A 16,454-nucleotide genomic window follows, 5' to 3' on the forward strand; every position below is an offset into this window, starting at 1 on the left:
TCAGGTAGCCAAAGTATGACTGTGTTCTAGTCTGATTTTAATGCTTGCAATTTAAATTGCAATCAAGCATAATCCCCTAAGCAGCACTCTTGCCCTGGGGAAAGTTTCATCTTCTTTATTTGGATGAAGATGCCCCAGGATATGAATACTCAGTCAGTCTTTTCAAAGCTATCTCATTAGGAGGGTCCCTAGTTTCTCTGATACCTGACAAAGGTCTGAGAAGAACATTGCATTCTCAGCCTCTGTTGCAGACATACAGGCAGAAGCAAGAGAAAGAATATAGGTGAATATGAATAAGCCTTTCTAAAAAATTCATTGTGTGAACATTATACACAGTTCTTTATAAAAGAAGGACATGATATAAAAAGTCATTAAGAATGGAATCACATGGCTCTCATGCTTATATTTATACTCTAAATGCAATTTGCATCCTGATGTCTTTTTTTCCTTTGAATGACAAAGGAAAATTATTATGCCTAAACCTTCCTTAAAAAAAATCTTCTCAAGAGTCAAATTTCAAACCTGAAGTGTTTATACAGATGGATACAAAAAGCCATATGCTCTTGCATACATGAGGGGGGATGTGTCAGATGATTTTTTAAACAAGTTCAGTTTAATTAGACACTGAAGCTTAAGTTCTAGTAAGAATTCCAACCAGAATCATTGTGAAACATTTATTTTAAGGGTATATTCTTTGTATAGGGGAATGATACCTAATGTAAGCCACATTCTAAATTTGTGTTTGATCATCAATTTGTGTTACCTGAGGTGTAGGGACCCAAACTGAAAGTCATTTTTGAGTTAACTTATTCTTTGCTGTACCAGTGAAAAGTTTGCCATGCAATTTAGTGTGGAGAGCTGATAGAAGTCTGTCACAATGGATGGAGTTTCAGATATGGGATCTGGCAAATCTCAGTTTAAATCCTACCTCAGACATTGACTAGCTGTGTGATCCTGGGCAAGTCATTTAACCTCTGTGTTTCAGTTTCCTCACCTATAAAATAGAGATAATAATAGGACTTACCTCAAAGCATTAGGATGAGGATTAAATCTATAAAGCACCTTTAAATCCTTAATGTGTGATATCCTCCTCATCATCATCAGTAGTAGCAGCAACAAAATAGTAGTAGTACTAATACTGGTGGTAGAAGCAGCAGCAGCTGCAGTAGTGGCAATAGTAGTAGTTTCTAGAGCTTGCAAGGGATTGCTGGCCATGGACATCTCTGGGGTAAAAAGAACAGAAACTAACTTCTTTCTCCCCTATTTTTTTTGGCTATGTAACTTCTATTATAATGGGATGAGCTAGAATCTTGGCCAGTTGTGAGAATGCTGGGTTGTGATTAGGTTTGTTCCACATCTTCTCTTCTGTGTATTAGGAGGGTTACTAAAGTGGTAATCTGGAAATCAGTTGAATCAAGGATCAACTGAAGGCAGAATAATTAGTCAGAGGATTCTTATAATGATCTTTGCTAAGCCACTGGCCTCCAAACTTTTGACCACTCATTCCCATGAACAGAGTAATTTTTTGAGAACATTCCCCCCCCATTTCTCTATATTTACATATTTATAGATTATTTATGTTATTATTATATTATCACATTATCTAAATCATAAAATGGACACAAAAATTGAAATAAAAAATGAGTTTGATTTGTTTATAGTGAGGTGTGATTAAATACCCAAATGTATTAGTGTTTTCATTTATTTGAATACAGGGCTATTAACCTGGGGTCCAATGACTCTGTGATAAATTTCAAGATCCTCCAGACCCCGGATAGAGAAAGAATACATTTAAATTTTCATTAACCTTTGGTTTTCATTGTAATCTTATATATTTTATTGTATTCATTAAAAATGTTTTAAGAAGTAATATATAGGCTTCACCACATTGCCAAGGGGTCCATGACATACACTCAAAAGTTTAAGAACCCTTGATCTGAATGATTGAAAATACTTTAGTTTCAACAAATCCCCATATATGTTCAGGGGATAAGGCAGATCATTATTACTAATTATTTATTAGTAATTGCTTCTTCAATTAATTTGATTAATGAGATTAACAAAGCACATAGACTTTTTAAATTACTTTTTTTTGTAGAAGGATCCACAATGCAACAATTAAATAGTTGCCATAAGTAACAGTGAGTTGTCTTGTATTAATATATATCAGTAACCTCTAGTATTGAACTCTCTTACTAGAGGGCAGGTCCTTGTACTCTAGTACCTCAGGATAAAGAGGGGGCCCAACTACATTGCTTTTGAACCTCTCTGGAACTCTCCAGCATGACTCCATTCCCCAGGAAGCTCATAATTTGAAAATCTCATCATGCTGCCAGGTGGAATCTTCCTGGTATTTACATCTCATCATCACCCTCTGTGCCTCTGATTGGACCCTGTGCCTAGACTGCTGGATTTGGGGTTGGATTCCAGGAATTCTACTTAAAGTGGGGTGGGGTGGGTAGCTATATTACTTTCAGATTTCTCTGGAACTCTCTAACATGTCCCCTTAAAGGTTACCTTCTCCCCACCCCAAACCCTTTTTGGATATTTTTCCTATGTTGTCTTTTTACATTAGATTGCATGCTCCTTGAAGGCAGGAACTCTCTTTGTTTTTGCCTGTATTTGTATCTTCAGTACTTAGCACAGCACTTGGCACATAGGAGATGCTTAATAAATATTAAAACTGATTGTGAAAAAAATAGCTTTTCAGCAAGAGACTTTGTTTCTCTGTGCATAGGTACTCACCATACACAATGCAAAAAATGAATTATCTTTAGTTTCAATTCAGAATAGTTTTCCATTTACATTAATTGTTCTATATGTGTTCCTGCTTAGGGAGTGGGTTCATCTGTTAATTTCCTATTCATTTTTGAATATTTTAATTTTATTTTTGTCTAAGTGTGAGAAATAGCAAGGAGGCTAGTTTGACCTATAGAGAATGCAATGTGGAATACTATATAATAAAGTTGGAAAGGTAGGTTTGGGCAAAGTTATGAATACAGTGCCAAATATAGGAGTTTATCCTAGAGTTAATAGGAAGCCACTGGAGTTTCTTGAGTGGAGCAATTCTGGGGAGGAATGGGTGACATCATTAAACCTCTCCTTCAAGAAAGTCATTTTTGGCAGCTTTGTGGGTAATTTATTGAAGAGGTGGAGAACCTTGAGGCAAGGATACTATAATTAGTCATTAGTAATTAGCCATTGCAAAAATTCAGGAGAAGGAGATTGGGGTCTGAACTAGTGTGCTAACCCTGTGAGCAAAGAACAGCAGAAAGATAGGGGAGATTTTGTGGAACTAGAAACAAGATTTGGCAACTGATTAAATATGTAGAGTGAAGGAGAGTAGAGTTCAGAATAACATGGAGATTACAAACCTGGTTGACTGAAATGAGAGTAGTACCTCACCTTCTTCTATATGAAACTTTAAACATCAGCTCAGCTGCTAGTGACCCTCACCCTCCCAATTTATCATGTATTTATTTTGTATGTACATTTTTAGGTACATATTGTGTCACCATAGAGTTTCTCACTAATGTAAGCTCTTTGAGCACAAGGTCTATTTTATTTTTGTATCTAATGCAATGTTTGGCATGCAATCAACACCATATGATTGTTGGCTGATTAATTATAAGAGAATAATCTTCAATGATATAGAACACATAAATAGAAAACACCTGCTGCTACATCTCCCACTTATCAGAGAAAGGTTGTCTTTTGGCATTTTGCATCCTGAAGCTGAAGGCAGTATTCTTTTTCAATTGTCCAGTGGGCTTTTGTTCCTGGCTGACCTCCTACTGATCTTTGATTTCATTGGAGGGGCAATTTTGCTTAAATAGTTCAAGTGGTGAATTTGGAGTCAGGAACATTCTTCCCTGGGTCTACTCACATTGTGCATTATGTCCTTAGACCTTTGAAATTGAAGTTCCACAAAACCTTTGTTGTCCAAGACAGAATACAACCTGAATGAACCAGGGATTTAACCTAGTATGATATTTCTCATGTTAATTTTCTTGAGAAAAGGAAACATAGCTGTGAGGATATCATATACATATTTTCCACCACTTTCCCTTAACATCTCCTTACAAAAACCTTTCTAATAGCTACACATATGAGCAAGTGGTATATCAAGGAAATTATTTTTCCTTTCTATGTTGAAGAATGCTTCTTTTTTAATTAACCAAAGATGCATACTTTTGTTGTCTCCATTTCTCAACCCAATTTCAAAATATACACACAAATATACACATACTTTGCCAATTAAAATACACAAGTTAGATTAAATAAAGAAAAGCAAATTCCAGGTGAAACAAACTGAAAAGGAGTTGCCAATTTTCCTTTCTCTGCACCCCCTCCCCTCCTAGAAACTCCCCTTTTGATTCACTGGTTGACCTCCTTTATGAGGACAACAGGATTCTCTTGTCAGATCTCAGCTTTATTTGGATTCAGGATGTGTACTTAGTAATCTTGGACATAGTTTATTTGCTAGTTGGTTAAACCTACTCTGGTTTGGAGCCATGACATCTGTAATCTTGCTTTTCTATGGGTAATAAGGCTGTGGCCACAGTTGTGATTGTGCTTTCTCCTAAAGCACAAATATAGTATGTCTAATGAAAAGAATGAATGAGAAATCGTTATTTTTGGATATAAATGTACCATTATTCAAAAATGTTATTCACATTCTATTATTCAACCTTATCTATATCCTTATTTTCTGGTAATATGGCAATACTAATCCAATTTCTCCCAAAATGTTCTAGTTTACTTCTTTTAAAAGAATGCTAACAAAAGAGCTGTGATAGAGTAGAAAGCACACTGGCTCTGAGATCAGAAGACTTGGGTTGAAATACTGTCTCTGTCACTAATTGTATGTAGGATCAAGCCCATTATATTCTCGAATCCTCAGTTTACTCATTTTGTAAAATGAGGAAATTGGACTAGATGGCTTCTAAGATCCCTTCCACGTTTCAGTCTATATTTTTATGACCAGAAAATGACATTTGTTACTTAGGCCTTCATTTAAGGAGCATGTGATTTTCAAAGACTAAGGGTGCTAACAGTTGGTTTCAACTGGCAAGTTGGGTTAAGACAGTTTTCTCAGTATATTCTGTGATCTGAAGGAGAATATCTCAAATATATTTATTCTATATTCCTTTTATACTCCCCAAATTCTTCATCTTCAAGCAGCTAAAAAGTTGGGCAACATTACCCTCATTTATTTCAGTAATGTTCAGGTTATATAAGAAATATGATATTTTCAATATAATATAAAACTATAATCTTCTCAAAGTTGTGGCCAGGTCAAGAGAAGAAGATAACAGGTGGATATAGAGGAAGAGGTAACAATGTGAGAGAGAGTAAGCAAGTAGAATCCATGGGGAAACCAAAGATCTTCATCATTTTCATCATATTAAACATGTACTATATGCTAGACACTGTGAAAAATTATGGGGATACAAAACTAAGAAAACCTGACAGCCTTTAAATTCAAGTAGCTTGCATTCTTTTTTTTTTTTTTTTGGTGAGGCATTTGGGGTTAAGTGACTTGCCCAGTGTCACACAGCTAGTAAGTGTTAAGTATCTGAGGCCAGATTTGAACTCAGGTCCTCCTGACTCCACGGCCAGTACTCTATCCACTGCATCACCTAGCGGCCCCAAGTAGCTTGCATTCTAATGGGGGAAAACAATATTTTTGTAGGGTGAGAGTGGTGACATGGTATGGAGATGATTGAGGAATGGTGTGGAGGCCTGGTTCTGGACCATATTCTCATATATCATAGCTTGGTGTTTCAGGGGCAGAGTTTTGGTTTCCAGTGGGAGGGAATTAGGGATGATGTTGAGAGTGGGGGCATCATAGTGTGACCATAGCCAGACAGTGATATGGAGGTCTATAATTATTTGAATGAATCTGTGCAGTTTGGGAGTTTGGACACATACTCCCATACTTCAGTGGATCTACATGTAGATATTCACCATATTCAATGGAGCTCATCAATACAGGGAGTCTCTTCAACAACGCAGAACAGAGCCCATATTTGCCCCATTCCTTCTCAGAAATTTCCTAAGGGTCTTCTTCACATTGTCTTGACATGGCCACTTTGCTATAATGTTCCATTACTTGCATCTATATATCTCCAGAAGAATATTGGTGTTAAAAGATGAGCCTTTCTTTTAGGGAGTTGTGGAATTTTCTGAAGGTAATGAGTGCAGTCCACTCTCTACTTCCTCTTTAATTCTGGGCACAGTTCACTGTCCATTTGCATTGTTTATCCAAGTTATCTCTATCTAAATATGGAAAACCTATAGATCCTGTCTCTTCCCTCATTATCCCCACATTAGTGTGTGTGTATGCTTCTGTGTTTTTTGGTGATGAAGAGGGGGAAGGAAGGATCAAACATTTATATAGCACTGACTATACAGCAGACACTGTACTAATTGCTTTATAATTACTATCTTATTTGATCCTCACGACAACTCTGTTAAATAGGTGCTATTATTATCCCCATTTTATAGTTGAGTGAAGTGAGGCAAACAGAAGTTAAGTGATTTGTGCAGGGTTATAAAGCTAAGTAAGTGCCTAAGATTGAATTTGAACTCAGTTCTTCCTGACTGCTGGCTAAACATGCTATAGGTTTTCCTGATTCAGCTGCATATCATAGAAAAACTGGATGATATATATCTTTCATCAAAATTTTTTTCCCATCTGGAAAAAAATGTATTTTCTATCTAAGTCTATACACACATACCTTCATACCTACTTACATACCTACATAACTACACACACACACACATATACATGTACACATATATAAATGTGTGTATGTGAGTGTGTATATATACATACATATGTGTATATATTTATATATATGTGTGTGTATATCCTGAATTTTATTTCCCCTTTCCTTGTTGCTTTTGGGCAATTATGATGAGTTTAGGCTCCATGAAGACACTCCTATTTGCCCTCCTTTGATACTTAAAACATTTTATATGGGTTCAGAGGAAATCTCATTGGCCCTCTCCATCTAATTCCTTTGGAGACAGTTTCCTCCTGATTGTAAATTTGTCATTGGGGAATCCTTTTCTTCCTTTAAGCCAAACAGCTGCTTTTTATTTTATGTTTTCTCTTTTTCCATTAAGGAGGTCAAGTTCCTTTTCGGAAAAACTTCAGTTCATTATGTTCTTTTTTATATCAGTATAAAAATAATGAAAATACAAATTAAATTACAATGAAATAATTGCAGTCGAATTAGTATAGTTCACTTAACACGTTAATAGAGCTGGGATCTCCTCAACATGGCATTTATCTCCTTGCATTCTGTAGATTCTTGTTCTTGTTTCTCTACAGAAGATTCCATCATATTGAAGTCCTCCCTGTAGGTGGAGGACTTCATGGGAAGCAGCACAGACTCAGGCTATCTATCTGTTATCTTTTGCTCTTTATATATGGCAGCCACATCTCCTTTGTTTTGATCATAAGTTTCCTTGATGATTTCTGTTAGGTGACTCCTTATTTGTATATACAATGTGAAATATCCTGTAGCATATTTCATCTTCTATCTAAGCCTTTATGGTTCTTTGAGTCCTCTGCAATTTTGATTCTTATGAGATTGTGTTGTTCCAAAATTCTCAGGCATGCAGCACTGTCTAGGGAACATTTATAGTCTAAAGATACTAGGGAACAACTCAGGGTCATTAAAAGCACTGGATGATATCCAACATGCAATCCGGCCTGCTTTTTTCCTTTTATTTCATTCAAATATCCAATTATATTTCCAAATGGTCCAACCAGTTACTTGATGAATGAATAGTTGTGCTGCATAAAGAGGAATGTATAGGCAATTTTACTTCGTTTCAAAAGATGACTATAATACTTATGTTACTACCCATGCATAGGTGTATTATTGAAAAGTTGTTTTCATGATCAGCTGCACTTACTGAGTACCTTGCATAGCTGATGTTTTTTGAACATTTAAAAATATTACTTCTTTTAAGTACTTTTCTTTTTAAATTTTGAATTTCAAATTCTCCATCCTCCCTCTCTCCCACCTCACCTGAGCACACAAGCAAAATGATATCAATTATACATGGGAAATCATGCAAATATTTTTATATTTGTCATGTCACAAAAAAGCAAGGAAAACAAAGTAAGAAAATTATACTTCAATTTGCACTGAGTTCATCATTTCTCTCTCTGGAAGTAGATAGTATTTTTTTCATCATGAGTCCTTTAGAATTGTCTTGGATCATTGTGATGATCAGAGTAGCTATGTTCAATTTGAATCAGTTCATATAGGTCTTGCCATGTTTTTCCCCCCAGAAATAATCCCCTTCATCATTTCTGGATCACATTTGTACTCCATCACAATTATATGCCACAACTTGATCATCCATCCCTCAATTTCTTTGCCAGCATAAAAAAATGCCATATATATTTTTGTTTATATAGGCCCTTATCAATTTTCTTTGATGTCTTTGGGGTACAGACCTAGGGTATAGTAGTGATATCACTGAATCAAATCAGTAGAATCAGCTGAATCAAAGGATATACACAGTTTTATAACCATTTAGCATAGTTAATACTTCTTCTCCTGAATGTTTAGACCAGTTTACAACTTCTCAAGTTATTTATTAGTGTGCCTCTTTTCCCTCATCCCCTCCATCATTTGTCATTTCTGTTAGGTGTGATGTGGTACCTCAGATTTGTTTTAATTTGCATTTTTCTAGTCAGTAGTGATTCAGAGCATTTTTTTTTGGCGGGGCAGTGAAAATTAAGTGATTTGCCCAGGGTCACACAGCTAGTGTCAAGTGTCTGAGGCTGGATTTGAACTCAGGTATTCCTGCATCCAGGGCCAGTGTTTTATCCTCAGCACCACCTCCCTACCCCTGATTCAGAACATTTTATATGACTAGATAGCTTTGATTTCTTCTTCTGAAAATGCTTGTTCATATCCTTTGACTATTTCTCAAATGGGGGATGGCTCTTTTATACATTTTACTCACTTCCCTATGTATTTGAGAAGTCAGGCCTCTATTAGAAAAATTTGCCCATACATTTTTTTAACGTTAATTCATTGTGTTAGCAAACCTTTTAGCACTGATGCTACAGAACTCCACATTTTCTACCATAAAGAACATTATGACAGCATTAGAAAGATCAATGACAATTCAGAAACCCCTGCCACTTTGGCATGCAGAGAATTGGGGAACCAGTTAAAACAATGTGGCATACCCCAAACTCTAGCAGCTTAAATACCTTATAATTTAACAAGCATTTCCTTCTACAGGCAAAAGCACTGAAGTACATGGCCTAGTTTTCTGGCCTACCTCAACTATTTTTTTTTTTATTAATTTTTGGGTTTTTTTGTTTTTGTTTTGACTTTTGAAAGGCACTGAAAAGACCTGGAATTGACTGCACCTTTAAGTTCTTTAAGAGCACAAAAGGGTGCTTAGCGAATCTTTTGCTTTTTATTTTTTATTTTTGGTTTTGCTTTGGTTTTTTTTTTTACTTTTGTTTCTTTTGCTTTTCTTTAAAACTAAATTTTGTAAACTAAGTGATTATTCAAAGACATTTTAAGTATATGCTGTGGGTGAGGCTATCGGGCCTCAGAAGCTACCAGAATTCTTCTTTTTTTTTATTTACTCTTTCTTTTTGAGAGAACCATGAGTTCTAATGAGTTTTGTTTTATTTATTTATTTTTCTCCTTTCTCTTGTATGTTGTTCTGTTTAACTAAAAAGTACCAGAAATTGCTTGATACCTCACTGAAAACATTGAATATTGAATCTTGCTAATTGAAGTCTTATTTCTTTTTGATGAATTAATCACCACTTTAAGTATCTGCTACTGTTATACCAGAGAATTCATGTATAAGATGATGTGGTCTACTTGCTAAAAGAAGATTATGTAATAATGTCTAAAAGAAGATTATGTAACAATGTCTAATATAATCAGCTATTTACATTCGTTTATTATTTATATGTCATTATACTCTGGGTATGGTTTGGAATTATTGTATATATCACTAATATATTCTCAGTTATGCAGCATAGCACACATTTTTACCATCATATTGTCTTTGGTGAAATTAATGAGATTTCAGAAATATGGAAACTTATCATTTCAGAGACTAACTTGCTGTGAACTCTGACGCAGGCCCTGGAGAGAATATATGTGCAACAAAAGGAGAGAGGCCTTTTTGCCTGCTTGGCGGGACTCCTGACGGCGCGGCACGGACTCTCTCTCTCCAAAGGTGGCCTTGTCGGTTGGTGGCCTTGTCGGTTGGTGGCCTTGTCGGTTTGGTGAGTTGTTATAAGGAATATAGACTAAGCTTAGACTTAAGACGATTTGTATTGTGTTTCTACTTTCCTATCCTTCTAACCAACATCACCTTGTGACTATCATAACTATAAATAAAAAGGTCTATCTAGAAAACCAAAACCTGCTTCCATTTACTAGTTTGGGAGATAAATTAAGGGAAAGGTTAAGTAGGGGAGATTTATGATCTAATATCCAATTTTAAATCTCACAGCACAATATAGTTTTCCTGATTATCTCTTTTAAATAAGTCCATTATTGCTTTTGCTTTGTCTCAGATCATGATTGCTACCCCTGCCTTTTTTTTTTACTTCAGCTGAAGCATAATAGATTCTGCTCTACACATACGTGTGTGCTACACATGTGTGTCTTTCTGTTTCAAGGGTGTCTTTTGTAAACAACATATTGTTGGATTCTCATTTCTAATACATTTTGCTATCTGATTCTCTTTTATAGATGAGCTCATCCTATTTATATTCACAATTATAATTACTGTGTATTTCCCTCCATCCTATTTTGTTCTATTTATCTCTCATTTTATCTTGTCCATCCTTAAAAGTCTGTTTTGGTTCTGACCATTGCCTCCTTAATCTGCCCTCCCTTTTTTCATCTCCTATCCCCATATCTCTTAAGCACTTCACCTCCTATTTCCCTATTGCTTAAGATAGATTTTTATACCCATTTGACTTTGTGTGTATGTGTGTGAGCGCTTCCCTCTTTGAACCAATTTTGATGAGAGTGAAGCATTGCCTGTCATCCCTCCTCCATTTTCTCATCCATCTAAAGTTCTTATTTGTGCACCTCTATTTTATTACTAAAAATTTCCCCTTATACCTCTCCCTTCTTCCAGTGCATGCCTCTTACGCACTTTTTTTTTTGTTAAAAAAAAGATCATTCCCACAAAAAAAGATCATTCTAACATAATCAATTTACACTCAATCTCTCTGTCTATGTAGACTTTTTTTTTGGTGGGGCAATGAGGGTTAAGTGACTTGCTCAGAGTCACACAGCTAGTAAGTGTCAAGTGTCTGAGGCCAGATTTCAACTCAGGTCCTCATGAATCCAGGGCCAGTGCTTTATCAATAAACATCCTACCTAGCTACCCCCAGACTTCTTTTAATTGACATAATAATGGTAAAGTTCTTTGGAGTTATTTGTACCATCTTCCCATATAGTGATGTCAATAGTTTAACTTTATTGAGTCTGTTATGATTATTCTTTCATGTTTACCTTTTTATGCTTCTCTTGAATCTTGTTTTTGAATGTCAAATTTACCATTCAGCTCTGCTCTTTTTATCAGGAATGCTTGAAAGTCTTCTATTTCATTAAATATAAATTTCCCCTCCCTGCCCCTGAAAGATTATACTCAGTATTGATGCGTAGGTTTTTTTTTGGTTCTAATTCTAGCTCCTTTGCCTTCCAGACTATCATATTCCACATCCTGTGCTCCTTTAATGTGGAATCTGCTAAACCTTGTGTGATGCTGACTGTAGTTCTATGATATTTGAATGGTTTCCTTATGGCTATTTGAAGTATTAACTTCTTGACCTGAAAGTTCTGGAATTTGGTTATAAAATTAATGGGAATTTTCATTTGGGGATCTTTTTAAAGAGATGATTATTGGATTATTTCAATTTCTATTTTACTCTCTGGATCTAAGATATCAGGACAATTTGCCTTTACAATTTAAAAAATATAATAATCTAGACTCTTCTTTTACCCCCAACTTTCAGGTAGTCCAATAATCCTTAAATTTTGTCTTCTTGATCTTTTTTCCAGGTCAGTTGTTTTTCCACTGAGACAGTTCACCATTTTTCACCCCTCCTCCATTCCTTTAACTTTGTTTTATTGTTTCTTGAAGTCTCATGGAACCATTAGCTTCCACTTACATTATTATAATTTTTAAGGAATTATTTTCTTAAGTGAACTTTTGTACCTCTTTTTTCATTTGGCTAGTTCTGCTTTTTAAAGGAGTTTTTTCTTCAGTGAATTGTTGTGCCTCTTTTACCAAGTTGTTTATTGTATTTTCCTAATTTTCTTGCATCACACTCATTTCTTTTCCCAATTTTTCCTCTCTCACTCTTATCTCTTTCATCAAAGCTTTTATGAATTCTTTTTGAACTTTGATCCAATTAGCATGTGTTTTTGTTGAAGCTTTTCTTGTAGTCATTTTCCACCTTGTTATCTTTTTCTAAGATTTTGTCTTGGTCTTACCTGTTACCGGAGTATTTTTTATGGTTATTTTTTGTTTGTTTCTTTGCTCATTTTCCAGCCTATTTCTTGACTTTTAACTTGTCTGTGCTTTATTCTTGAGCCTGGTTCCCTGAAACCACAATTGCTAGTGTTTATCTTGGCTCTGCAGCTTTGACCAGGGCCCTTGTTTTCATGCAGCCACAAGCAGTAATGCTCATCTGTGGGCTACTGCTCCCTTCTGACAATCCATAAGCAATCCAATCCTTTCTGTAACTATAATCCAGAACTGTATAGAATTGACAATCAGCATCAGCTACACCCAGTGCCAGCCAGGGGGCCCCTGTAATATTTTTGACCAGTCAACTAACGTTTTTACTATCTCTTGTCTGAGAGCTCCTGAAACTCCTCATTCTGCTCTTGTTGCTGCTGCTGCTGCCACTGTTATAGCCATCTCCAAGGCCCACCACTGGTGCTGATCCCAAGCTCAGGACAGACTCCCACCCTGATGTAACATACTTCTCCTGCTGGCTTCCCAAGTTGTCTTAGGCTGGAAAAAATGTCTCACTCTAACCTTTTGTTGGCTCTGATGCTCTAAAATATGATCAGAGGAGCTTTTTAAAAGTTGTTTGGAAGGGAATATTAGGAAATTTCAGCTCAGTTGTTGCCTTTTTCCCACAATCTTGACTCCATAATCCAGTCTTAAATAGTGGCTAGCATTAGACAAAGGAGATGTGATAATAGTTCTAATGCTTCCCTTTGTATTTTTTTTGGTGACACAATTGGTGTTAAGTGACTTGCCCAGGGTCACACAGCTAGTAAGTGTTAAGTGTCTGAGGCTGGTGTGAGATTTAAAATTAGATACTAGAGCATTAATTTCCCCTCTTTAACCTTTCCCTTAATTTATCTCCCAGACTAGTAAATGGAAGAAACCTCTGGTCTATAGTTAGAGCTTTTATTGTGTGGTAGTTACCAGGTGATGTTGATTAGAGGGATAGGAAAGTAGAAATACAAAACAAATAGTCTTAAGTTTAAGCTTAGTCTATATTCTGTATAAAACTCACCAAAAGCCCAAGGCCACCTTTGGGGGGAGAGAGAGAGCTGAGTCAAGCACGTGCTGCTAATGGTGAGCTGGGCCAAGTCCAACTCCAGTCTGCGTCTGTCTGTGTGTCGCGCCAGTCATCGGACCAGGAGAGCAGGCCAGAGATCCCACTTCCATTCTCTCCTTGCCTTTTAAGCTCGCACCCTGGAAGTGGAGTGCTTAGCAGCCGGGCTGACATGCGTAGCCCATGCATGGTCGTCAGTCTCCTCCCCGAAAGGGTGGTCCTTTAAAAACTGGTGTCTTTCTGTATTCACTGACTGTTAAAAAAAACTTTTTACCACACTGGATTTGAACTCAGGTACTCCTGAATCCAGGGCCAGTGCTTTATCCACTGTGCCATCTAGCTGCCCCTGCTTCTCTTTGTATTATATATCATGTCTTTGCTCCAAACAGTCTAGACAACAATCAATATGGTATGCCTTCATTAAAGCAGAATTGTAGTATCTTAAAAGGAACACGAGATGTGCAAATTTGGAGACATCTCCATCTCAAATGTTCATATGAGCTAATGGTTCCTGACCTGTCATAGAGTATTTTGAGTTCATATTGGTTTTACCAGTCATAGTTGGACATACTGTAACTTATCTCTAACATAGTGATGCCATTTTGGTCCTTTTCAAGTATGAAGGACAACAATCAGTCCTATCTGACATGGAAAAAGGACATAAAAGGGCTTTATATGCATCACTTCATTTGAACATCATAACAATTGTATGAAGTATCCAATATTATTCATGTTTTAAAGATGAGGAAGCCAAAGGCCAGAGAAGAAATGACATGACCAACTTCACTTATCTGGTAAGTAAGAGATAAGATTCAAATGCAGGCCCATCATTTTTTACTTTACTGCAGGTCCATCCTATATACCACATTGCCTTTCTGGGTAATGGGCAAGAGATTGGAGAGAAGCTGATATACATTTGATAGAACAAAGAATTTCCTAAGGATTAGAGCTATCCACAAGTTGAATGGACTGCTTTATGAAACAGTAGGTAATTGAAATGGACTGTTTTACTCCCTCAATTAATCAATTCAAAAGCATTTATTGAGCATTTTTAATGACACAGTCCTTGCCCTGAAGTAACTTGCACTATACCGGCGGCAGTGTTTATATAATAAGTAAATATAAGATATATGCAAAGTAAACACAAGTGATGTCTGTGTGTACATGAGTGCATGAGTGCGTGAGTGTGTGTGTGTGTGTGTGTGTGTGTGTGTGTGTGTGTGTGTGTGTGTGTAGGCACCAGAAATTAGAAGGATCCTGGAAGGCTTCATGTAACCTTAGTTTGTAGATCTGAGAATCATTTGCATGGAGCCTGCCTGAACTTTTCTGTGCTGCAGCTGTTGGATGGGAGAAACATTAAAATTGTTCCCCTGCTTTTTTAGAAGACATTTGTAATCTGCTTGCATGGAGCTGTATCTTATATGCCATAGAAACATTCCATAAAATATACTTAATTTTTTATAACAAGGCAATTAGGTGGTATAATGGTTAGAACAGTGGGCCTGAGTCAGGAATGACTGATATCAAATGTGGCCTCAGACACTTACTTAATATGTGCCCCTGGTAAGTCACTAAAACTCTGTCTTCTCCAGTTTCTTCAATTGTAAAATGGCATATGCTTAATAGCTACTACTTTAAAGAGCTGTTGGGAGAATTGAATGAGATAATATTTGTAAAGTATGTAGCACAGTGCCTGGTACATAGCAGTTACTATATAAATACTCATTCTTTTCCCTTCTCCTTATAATGATGAAAGGTATATGCTGATATGACAAATAAGGTATCATGGGTTAATGAAAAGATTGGATTTAGAATCAGAGTACTTGGGTTTGAATCCTTTTTCTGATAATTAGTGTGAGGACTGGCTGATTGCTAGGCACTAGGTGACAAAAGCGACTCCACGTTTAACCTCTGATCAATCTGCTGATATGCCCTTTTTTATGTATCCAATAATTGTTTTGATCATTTAGAATTATTAATACAAGGTTAGCAAATTACCACCTTTTCAAACTTCATCAATTTGGGTGTGCAAGGTGAACAAATTTTCCTAGTTACGATGTCCTTAAATATGACAGTCTCCAGACTGTCCTATATAAATAGGAGTTGTTGTGATTTATTTTTTCAGACTGAATTTTGCATTCAAATTCTCTGGCCCAGTGCCTTATTTTCCTTTATTTCATCATTAAAGATGAATACTTCATTTAAAGAAGTAATGAGGGCTTTGTAATTATTCAGTGCATCCCTGCTGTTTGTTTCTCACAATTTCTAATATTAAGAGAACATGGCTTTTTTCCTAACACTCTTCTATAGAATTTTATCTTTTTACATTCAAATTGCAAAAATTTCAGTGAGATACCAACAGTGACAGCAAGGATCTGTGGAGGGAAATCAGTATCAAGGATTTTCTTTGGATTTTCTCAAATGTCGTTCTAAATGATCATTATCAAGCATATACACTTTCAGTCACATCCTTCTGGTGACCAAGTTACTTGCTCAGAGCACAAAATAATACCACTACAAGTTACTGCTAATTTTGGTAAAAGCAATAAGGTGTGGAGACATTATCCTTGATTGTCCCCCACCATTTGTGAATTTTCTTCGGAGTGAATTAGTTGTAGCAATTCCTGAATACCAGACTCACTTTTCTCTCTCAGTTGTTACCCTTTGGAGGCTCCTCCCTGTCAGGTGGTTCATGTTCAGAAAATACAAACTAATTGATCTACTATGTGCAAAACAGCTTTGAAAATGTGAGGCATTATTATTTTTTTTGTGGGGCAATGAGGGTTAAGTGACTTGCCCAGGGTCACACAGCTAGTAAGTGTCAAGTGTCTGAGGATGGATTTGAACT

The sequence above is a fragment of the Dromiciops gliroides genome, chromosome 3 (assembly GCF_019393635.1).
Source record: "Dromiciops gliroides isolate mDroGli1 chromosome 3, mDroGli1.pri, whole genome shotgun sequence".
NCBI lineage: Eukaryota > Metazoa > Chordata > Mammalia > Microbiotheria > Microbiotheriidae > Dromiciops > Dromiciops gliroides.